Source organism: Sesamum indicum, linkage group LG3 (assembly GCF_000512975.1).
Source record: "Sesamum indicum cultivar Zhongzhi No. 13 linkage group LG3, S_indicum_v1.0, whole genome shotgun sequence".
Taxonomy (NCBI): Eukaryota; Viridiplantae; Streptophyta; class Magnoliopsida; order Lamiales; family Pedaliaceae; genus Sesamum; species Sesamum indicum.
In genome coordinates, this window is record NC_026147.1 from 23236870 (window position 1) to 23248296 (window position 11427).

Below are 11427 nucleotides of genomic sequence, written 5' to 3' on the forward strand. Positions count from 1 at the left end.
CTATGGTGTAATAATATCAGATCGAAGACGGGAGGAGATTCTACTCATGGCAGGACCCGTGGCATCATCTTGGCCCTCTTAGTGACACATTTCCACGGGGACCGAGTCAGCTAAACTTAGTATGGTGATTAGTGGAGGAGAGTGGCAGTGGCCTCCTATTACAGATTTCGAGTGTCTGGAGATCCCACAATCCATGGAGGGGAGGACCGCATTGTTTGGAGATTTGATCATGGGCAACCTATAACTCAGACTCTATACAGACTATTTGATCCACCAGGATCGAAAGTAGGCTGGTCTTTGCTACTTTTGGGATCACTTAAGATACCACGTCATTTATTCATCCTATGGCTTGCTATTCTTGGCAAGTTGGCTACAACGGACAAACCATGGCTAGCACACCTTGGCCCTTGTATTATGTGTAACAGGGAGCGACAGGGACACATAGCCACTTATTCTTTCAGTGCAAATTTAGTCAACAATGCCTCGTAGCAATTTGGAGAATGGTACGATTTTCTTAGCCCAATAGAGACTGGATTACGGACATTGCATGGGCTTCTCAGAGATGGAGGGGTAAGCACATAGTTAACATGTCTTATCGAGCACTATTAGCATCATGTGTCTACCACATTTGGAGGGAGTGAAACTTAAGACGATTCGAGCACACGGAGAGGACACCTATCACCATGGCTTTATTAATAGTTGAGGATATAAGGCAGCGGATCCATAGCATTACTTTACCTAGATCAGTCATTACACAAGCTTTATTTAGACTATGGCGTATCCCATGGGATGAGGGAGAAACCAATTGATGATGACATTGTTGTACTGTATTACTATTTACTTAATGAAACTTACATTTACCCAAAAATAAATTTTTCTAAGCTTAATAATAACTACAAGTTTGTATAAAAGGGAAACAAATTTTCTCTAATAAAACCGTGCAAAACATCTAAATTATGAACGTTCTCAGAATTCGACGAAACTTGACCTAAATGTTGGTCTAGACCCAAGAGTTTGTGTGGTAAATTTTCTGAGCGTAATAATAACTACAAGTTTGTATAAAAGGGAAACGAACTTGCTATAATAAAACTGCGCAAAACAGCTAAATTTTGAACGTTCTCATAATTCTACGAAACTTGACCCAAACGTTGGCCTAGACCCAAGAATTTGTGTGATAAATCCCATTGCATGTATACCCGGAACCGATCATTGATGATAAAATAGCGCATGCATTTAATCATTCGACCCGAAAAACCTTATCATTTATTGTCCCAACAATGCAAAACGGAGAGGTTGTCGTTCGACCTTCCTTAGATGCGGTACGTAATGGGTCTAGACGTTGGAAATCTACTCCAATTGGCTATTTCTTGGGCAAAGGACCATATTATTATCACCTTAAGGAGTTTGCACATTCAGTCTGGCCAGCACTACGGGAGGTAACAGCGACCACAAATGGATTCTTCTTTTTTCAGTTTAAAACAGTTTTTGATATGGAGGAGATAATTGAGGGAGGCCCGTGGCTGTTCCAAGGGCAGCCGATAGTACTTCAAAAGTGGGAACCGGGGATGGCCATGAGAAAGTTGAAGCATACACAAGTGCCCGTCTAGATTAAATTACGACACCTTCCAATGGAATTTTGGACGACAGAAGGATTGAGTACTGTAGCGAGTGGTGTGGGGAAGCCCCTTTACCCCGACCCGATTAAAAGAGCATGCACGAGACTGGACTTTGCTCGTGTATGCGTGATGATTGATGCCACACAAAAGTTGCATAAACATATTATTGTCATGGCACCTGATGAAGAAGGAGGGGAGACACCTTGCAAAGTTGACGTTGAGTACGAATGGCTCCCGCCAAAGTGCACAAAGTGCATGTCATTGGGACATTCGGTTAAGGATTGTGCACTGAACAAAACCCACAAACCGACGAAGCCAGCAGTAAATGTGTATGTGCCCGCCAAGTCAATGTACCACAACCACAACCGCCGACTAAGGGACGTAAGGCGATGAAACCAGTGGTTGAACATATAACCAAAGCAGATGCAGGTGATAGACATGTGGACCAGAACCACTCCAAGCAAGACGAGAGGGGTAAGGCAATTGTTATTTATAATGCCTTTGACGCTTTGCACTTAATTGATGACGCAGATGAGCATTCAGGGGGTCCTAACACAAGCAGCCCCATGTACAATGATCCATGTTGAACATTGCTGTGTGGAATGTCCGTGGACTGAACAAACGAGACCATGAGCTCACTTTGAAGGACCTAGTCTCTGAATACAGGTTACACTTCCTAGGCATTCTTGAAACTCGTGTTCGTTTGAATAATGTCATGCATATTCAATCATTTTTACTTCCACATTGGAAATGGTTTGTCGATTATTCTTCTGTTGGTAATCGCATCTGGCTAGCTTGGGATGAGAATGTTGTTGATGTCCATATCTTAGACTTGGCAGATCAGTTTATTCACTGTCGGGTTACTAATATGGCTGTCAATGAATCTGTAATTATCACTGTTGTTTATGGGGCATCTGAGGTGATGCAATTGAACCGGACATGCAATTCACTTATCATTGGATGTGTGAGAGTTCCAAGATTTTCCAATTAGGATTTGCACATGACCTCCTCCTCTTCTGCAGAGCAGACTTTGACTCCATCAGAGTTTTCAAGGAGGGACTGGACTGGTTTGCGGAGTTGTCTGGCCTTTAGCTGAATATTCATAAAAGTCACTTAATCATTTCACGTTCAGCTCAAGATTTGAAAGACCAGATGTTGGAGATTTTGGGCTTTCAGGAGGGCCACCTTCCAATGAGGTATCTAGGTCTTCCCTTAATCTTTTCTAGGCTGTCTATCTCTGATTGCCAACCGCTTATTTCAAAAATTGATGCACGTCTTAATGGATGGGAAGGAATTTCGTTATCATATGCTGGAAGGGTACAAATCATCAAATCTGTGCTTTCTGCATTGAGTTTATATTGGGCATCTGCGTTCATATTACCTAAGAAAGTCATCAATGAAATTGAAAAGAGGTTGAGGATTTTCCTATGAAAGGGTACGACGTCCAGTGGTTACGCCAAGGTAGCCTGGAACGATGTGTGTCGACCGACGGATGAGGGGGGACTTTGGTTCAAGGACATCTCTACCTTGAATTGTGCATTAATGAGCAAGAAACTATGTGATGTTATCCGGTGTGACAGGACATCCATATGGGTTCAGTGGCTTTACCAAGACCGGTTAAGTGACACATCAATTTGGATTGTCCATGAACATGGAGGTTCTTGGGGATGGCGAAAAATGCTCAGGCTTCGTCCTTTCCTTCGCTCTATCGTAAACTATCGGATTGGAGATGGAGGGAGATTCTATATTTGGCAGGACCCGTGGCATCACTTGGGACCACTTATCGAGCAGTTCCCTCGTGGTCCAAACCATCTTGGTATCGAAGAATCAGCAAAACTCAGTTTGGTGATTTCAGCAGGAGAGTTGCAATGGCCTCCCATCACGGACTTTGAATGTTTGGAGATCACACATAACCTCCCATTTATTTTTGGAGGTGAGGATCGAGTGGTGTGGAGAATTGACGGAGGGCAGCCTACTACTCAGGCCCTCTACCGATTATTTGATCCCCTGTGCCGAAAGTAGGATGGTCATTGCTACTTGCGGGCTCGTTGAAGATACCTCATCATTTGTTCATTTTATGGCTCGCAATACTTGGCAAACTACCATCCACGAATAAACCATGGCTATCTCATCTTGGAGCGTGCATCTTGTGCGATGAGGGAGCTACGAAATCTCATGCACACTTATTCTTCCGATGTAGATATAGTCGTCAATGCCTGCTTGAGATTCGTAGACGGATTCGATTTCACTGGCCCAACAGGGATTGGACAATGGATATTGAGTGGGCAACGTGGAAATGGAGAGGTAAGCACATTGTCAATATCGCGTACGGTACACTACTTGCAGCATGTGTCTACCATATATGGAGGGAAAGAAACTTGAGGAGATTTGAACACACTGAGCGGACACCAGCCACTTTGAGCATCCTGATCACTAATGATGTCAAACATAGGATTCTGAGTGTTAATTTACCTTCATCAGTCAGTACACGAGCATTGTATAGATTATGGCGTATCCCTAGGGTTACGAGAGAAACCAATTGAAGAACACATATTGTACTATACCATTACTTATATTAATGAAATTTACATTTACCCAAAAATAAAATCGAGCAAAACAGCTAAATTTTGAACGTTCTTAGAATTCGACGAAGGTTGACGCAAACATTGGTCTAGACCCAAGAATTTATATGGTAAATTTGCTTAGCGTAATAATAGTTACAAGTTTGTATAAAAGGGAAACGAACTTGCTTTAATAAAACCGTGTAAAACAGCTAAATTTTGAACGTTCCTAAAATTTGAAGAAATTTGACCCAAACGTTCGTCTAGACCCAAGAATTTATGTGGTAAATTTGCTAAGCTTAATAATAACTACAAGTTTGTATAAAAGAGAAACAAAATTGTTCTAATAAAACTGTGCAAAACACCTAAATTTTGAACGTTCTTAGAATTCAACGAAACTTGACCAAAACGTTGGTCTAGACCAAAGAATTTGTGTGGTAAGTTTGCTAAGCTTAATAATAACTACAAGTTTATATAAAAGAATTTGTGTGGTAAGTTTGCTAAGCTTAATAATAACTACAAGTTTATATAAAAGGGAAACAAAATTGTTATAATAAAAACGAGCAAAACAGCTAAATTTTGAACGTTCTCAGAATTCGACGAAGGATGACCCAAACATTGGTCTAGACCCAAGAATATGTGTGGTAAATTTGCTAAGCGTAAAACAACTAAATTTTGAACGTTCTTAGAATTTGACGAAACTTGAACCAAACGTGGGTCTAGACCCAAGAATTTGTGTGCTAAATTTGCTGAGCGTAATAATAATTACAAGTTTGTATAAAAGGAAAACGAACTTGCTTTAATAAAACCGTGCAAAACAGCTAAATTCTGAACGTTCTTAGAATTCGACGAAACTTGAGCCGAAAGTCTAGACCTAAGAATTTGTATGGTAAATTTGCTAAGTGTAATAATAGATACAAGTTTGTATAAAAGGAAAACGAACTTGCTTTAATAAAATAGTGTAAAACAGCTAAATTTTGAACGTTCTTAGAATTCGACGAAATTTGACCCAAACGTTGCTCTACACCCAAGAATTTATTTGGTAAATTTGCTAAGTTTAATAATAACAACAAGTTTGTATAAAAGGGAAACAAAATTGTTCTAATAAAACTGTGCAAAACAACTAAATTTTGAACGTTCTTAGAATTCGACGAAACTTGACCGAAACGTCGGTCTACACCCAAGAATTTGTGTGGTAAATTTGATAAGCTTAATAATAACTACAAGTTTGTATAAAAGGGAGAAAAAATTGTTCTAATAAAACCATTCAAAATATTTAAATTTTGAACATTATGGGAATTCGACGAAATTTGACCCAAACTTTGGTCTAGACCCATGAATTTATGTGTAAATTTGCTAAGCATAATAATAATTACAAGTTTGTATAAAATGGAAACAAACTTGCTCTACTAATACCGCGTAGAACACCTAAATTTTGAACGTTCTCAGAATTCGACGAAACTTGGTCCAAACGTTGGTCTAGACCAAAGAATTTGTGTGGTAAATTTGCTAAACTTAATAATAACTACGAGTTTGTACAAAAGGAAATCGAACATGCTTTAATAAAACCGTGCAGAACAGCTAGATTATGAACGTTTTCAGAATTCGAGGAAACTTGATCCAAACGTTGTTCTACACCCAAGAATTTGTGTGGTAAATTTGCTAAGCTTAATAATAACTACAAGTTTATATAAAAGGGAAACAAAATTGTTCTAATAAAACCGAGCAAAACAGCTAAATTTTGAACGTTCTCAGAATTCGACGATAGTTGACCGAAACATTGGTCTAGACCCAAGAATTTGTATGGTAAATTTCCTAAGCGTAATAATAACTACAAGTTTGTATAAAAGGGAAACCAACTTGCTTTAATAAAACCGTGTAAAACATCTAAATTTTGAACGTTCTTAGAATTCGACGAAATTTGACCCAAACGTTCGTCTGAACCCAAGAATTTATGTGGTAAATTTGCTAAGCTTAATAATAACTACAAGTTTGTATAAAATGGAAACAAAATTGTTCTAATAAAACTGTGCAAAACAGCTAAATTTTGAACGTTCTTATATTCGACGAAACTTCACGCAAACGTTGGTCTAGACCCAAGAATTTGTGTGGTAAATTTTCTAAGCGTAATAATAACTACAAGTTTGTATGAAAGGGAAACGAACTCTCTCTAATAAAACCGTGTAAACAGCTAAAGTTTGAACGTTCTCAAAATTCGAATAAACTTGGCCCAAACGTTGGTCTAGACCCAAGAATTTGTATGCTAAATTTGCAGAGCGTAATAATAATTACAAGTTTGTAGAAAAGGGAAACAAACTTGCTTCAATAAAACCGAGCAAAACAGCTAAATTTTGAACGTTCTTAAAATTCGACGAAACTTGACCTAAACGTCTAGACCCAAGAATTTGTAGTGTAAATTTGCTAAGTGTAATAGTAGTTACAAGTTTGTATAAATGGGAAACGAACTTGCTTTAATAAAACAGTGTAAAACAGTTAAATTTTGAACGTTCTTAGAATTCGATGAAATTTGACCCAAATGTTGGTCTACACCCTAGAATTTGTGTGGTAAATTTGCTAAGCTTAATAATAACTACAAGTTTGTATAAAAGGGAAACAAAATTGTTCTAATAAAACTGTGCAAAACAGCTAAATTTTAAACGTCCTTAGAATTCGACGAAACTTTACCCTAACCTCGGTCTACACCCAAGAATTTGTCTGGTAAATTTGCTAAGCTTAATAATTACTACATGTTTTTATAAAAGGGAGACAAAATTGTTCGAATAAAACCATGCAAAACATCTAATTTATGAACGTTATCAGAATTCGACGAAACTTGACCCAAACGTTGGTCTAGACCCATGAATTTGTGTGGTAAATTTGCTAAGCATAATAATAATTACAAGTTTGTATAAAATGGAAACAAACTTGCTCTAATAATACAGCGTAAAACACCTAAATTTTGAACGTTCTCAGAATTCGACGAAGCTTGACCCAAACATTGGTCTAAACCCAAGAATTTGTGTGGTAAATTTGCTAAACTTAATAATAACTAAAAGTTTGTATAAAAGGAAAATCAACTTGCTTTAATAAAACCGTGTAAAACATCTAAATATTGAACGTTCTTAGAATTCGACGAAATTTGACCCAAATGTTCGTCTGAACCCAAGAATTTATGTGGTAAATTTGCTAAGCTTAATAATAACTACAAGATTGTATAAAAGGTAAACAAATTATTCTAATAAAACTGTGCAAAACAGCTAAATTTTGAACGTTCTTAGAATTCGACGAAACTTGACGCAAACGTTGGTCTAGACGCAAGAATTTGTGTGGTAAATTTGCTAAGCGTAATAATAACTACAAGTTTGTATAAAATGGAAACGAACTCTCTCTAATAAAACCGTGTAAAACATCTAAATTTTGAACGTTCTCAAAATTCGACGAAACTTGGCCCAAACGTTGGTCTAGACCCAAGAATTTGTGTGCTAAATTTGATAAGCATAATAATAATTACAAGTTTGTATAAAATGGAAACAAAATTGTTCTAATAAAAACGAGCAAAACAGCTAAATTTTGAACGTTCTTAGAATTCGACGAAACTTGACCCAAACGTCTAGACCAAAGAATTTGTATGGTAAATTTGCTAAGCGTAATAATAGTTACAAGTTTGTATAAAACGGAAACGAACTTGATTTAATAAAACAGTGTAAAACAGCTAAGTTTTGAACGTTCTTAGAATTCAACGAAATTTGACCCAAACGTTGGTCTACACCCAAGAATTTGTGTGGTAAATTTGTTAAGCTTCATAATAACTACAAGTTTGTACAAAAGGGAAACAAAATTGTTCTAATAAAACTGTGCAAAACAACTAAATTTTGAACGTTTTTAGAATTCGACGAAACTTGACCCAAACGTTGGTCTAGGCCCAAGTATTTGTGCGGTAAATTTGCTAAGCATAATAATAACTACAAGTTTGTATAAAAGGGAAACGAACTTGCTCTAATAAAACCGTGTAAAACAGCTAAATTTTGAACGTTCTCAAAATTGACGAAACTTGGCCCAAATGTTGGTCTAGACCCAAGAATTTATGTGCTAAATTTGCTAAGCGTAATAATAGTTACAAGTTTGTATAAAAGGGAAACGAACTTGCTTTAATAAAATCGTGTAAAACAGCTAAATTTTGAACGTTCTTATAATTTGACGAAATTTGACCCAAACGTTCGTCTAGACCCAAGAATTTGTGTGGTAAGTTTGCTAAGCTTAATAACAACTATAAGTTTATATAAAAGGGAAAGAAAATTGTTCTAATAAAACCGAGAAAAACAACTAAATTTTGAACGTTCTCAGAATTCGACGAAGGTTGACCCAAACATTGGTCTAGACCTAAGAATTTGTGTGGTAAATTTGCTAAGCATAATAATAACTACAAGTTTGTATAAAAGGGAAACGAACTTGCTTTAATAAAACCGTGTAAAACAGCTAAATTTTGAACGTTCTCAGAATTGACGAAACTTGGCCCAAATGTTGGTCTAGACCCAAGAATTTATGTGCTAAATTTGCTGAGTGTAATAATAATTACAAGTTTATATAAAAGGAAAACGAACTTGCTTTAATAAAACTGTGCAAAACAGCTAAATTTTGAACGTTCTTAGAATTCGACAAAACTAGACCCAAACGTCTAGACCCAAGAATTTGTACGGTAAATTTGCTAAGCGTAATAATAGTTACAAGTTTGTATAAAAGAGAAACGAACTTGCTTTAATAAAATAGTGTAAAACAGCTAAATTTTGAACGTTCTTAGAATTCGACGAAATTTGACCCAAACGTTCGTCTAGACCCAAGAATTTATGTGGAAAATTTGCTAAACATAATAATAACTACAAGTTTGTATAAAAGGGAAACAAAATTGTCCTAATAAAACTGTGTAAAACAGCTAAATTTTGAACGTTCTTATATTCGACGAAACTTCACGCAAACGTTGGTCTAGACTCAAGAATTTGTGTGGTAAATTTGCTAAGCGTAATAATAACTACAAGTTTGTATGAAAGGGAAACGAACTCTCTCTAATAAAACCGTGTAAACCAGCTAAAGTTTGAACGTTCTCAAAATTCGAATAAGCTTGGCCCAAACGTTGGTCTAGACCTAAGAATTTGTGTGCTAAATTTGCTGAGCGTAATAATAATTACAAGTTTGTAGAAAAGGGAAACAAACTTGCTTTAATAAAACCGTCCAAAACAGCAAAATCTTGAACGTTCTTAGAATTCGACGAAACTTGACCTAAACGTCTGGACCCAAGAATTTGTCGGGTAAATTTGCTAAGCGTAATAACAGTTACAAGTTTTTATAAAAGGGAAACGAACTTGCTTTAATAAAACAATGTAAAACAGTTAAATTTTGAACGTTCTTAGAATTCGATGAAATTTGACCCAAATGTTGGTCTACACCGAAGAATTTGTGTTGTAAATTTGCTAAGTTTAATAATAACTACAAGATTGTATAAAAGGGAAACAAAATTGTTCTAATAAAACTGTGCAAAACAGCTAAGTTTTGAACATTCTTAGAATTCGACGAAATTTGACCCGAACCTCGGTCTACACCCAAGAATTTGTCAGGTAAATTTGCTAAACTTAATAATTACTACAAGTTTGTATAAAAGGGAGACAAAATTGTTCTAATAAAACCATGCAAAACATCTAAATTTTGAACGTTATCAGAATTCGACGAAACTTGACCCAAACGTTGGTCTAGACCCATGAATTTGTGTGATAAATTTTCTAAGCATAATAATAATTGCAAGTTTGTATAAAATGGAAACAAACTTGCTCTAATAATACAGCGAAAACACCTAAATTTTGAACGTTCTCAGAATTCGACGAAACTTGACCCAAACATTGGTCTAAACCCAAAAACTTATGAGGTAAATTTGCTAAACTTAATAATAACTACAAGTTTGTATAAAAGGGAAATCAACTTGCTTCAATAAAACCGTGTAAAACATCTAAATTTTGTACGTTCTTAGAATTCGACGAAATTTGACCCAAACGCTCGTTTGAACCCAAGAATTTATGTGGTAAATTTGCTAAGCTAAATAATAACTACAAGTTTGTATAAAAGGTAAACAAAATTGTTCTAATAAATTGTGCAAAACAGCTAAATTTTGAACGTTCTTAGAATTCGACGAAACTTGACGCAAACGTTGGTCTAGACGCAAGAATTTGTGTGGTAAATTTGCTAAGCGTAGTAATACCTACAAGTTTGGATAAAAGGGAAACGAACTCTCTCTAATAAAACCGTGTAAAACAGCTAAATTTTGAACGTTCTCAGAATTCTACGAAACTTGGCCCAAATGTTGGTCTAGACCCAAGAATTTGTGTGCAAAATTTGCTGAGCGTAATAATAATTACAAGTTTGTATAAAAGGGAAACGAACTTGCTTTAATAAAACCGTGCAAAACAGCTAAATTGTGAACGTTCTCAGAATTCGACGAAACTTGACCCAAACGTTTAGACCCAAGAATTTGTATGGTAAATTTGCTAAGCGTAATAATAGTTACAAGTTTCTATAAAAGGGAAACGAACTTGCTTTAATAAAATCGTGTAAAACAGCTAAATTTTGAACGTTCTTATAATTCGATGAAATTTGACCCAAACGTTCGTCTAGACCCAAGAATTTATGTGGTAAACTTGCTAAGCTTAATAATAACTACAAGTTTGTATAAAAGGGAAACAAAATTGTTCTTATAAAACTGTGTAAAACAGCTAAATTTTGAACGTTCTTAGAATTCGACGAAACATGACCCAAACGTTGGTCTAGACCAAAGAATTTGTGTGTTAAGTTTGCTAAGCTTAATAACAACTACAAGTTTATATAAAAGGGAAAGAAAATTGTTCGAGTAAAACCGAGCAAAACAGCTAAATTTTGAACGTTCTCAGAATTCGACGAATGTTGACCCAAACATTGGTCTAGACCCAAGAATTTGTGTGGTAAATTTGGTAAGCATAATAATAACTACAAGTTTGTATAAAAGGAAAACGAACTTGCTCTAATAAAACCGTGTAAAACAGCTAAATTTTGAACGTTCTCAGAATTAACGAAACTTGGCCCAAATGTTGGTCCAGACCCAAGAATTTATGTGCTAAATTTGCTGAGCGTAATAATAATTACAAGTTTGTATAAAAGGGAAACGAACTTGCTTTAATAAAACCGTGCAAAACAGCTAAATTGTGAACGTTCTCAGAATTCGACGAAACTTG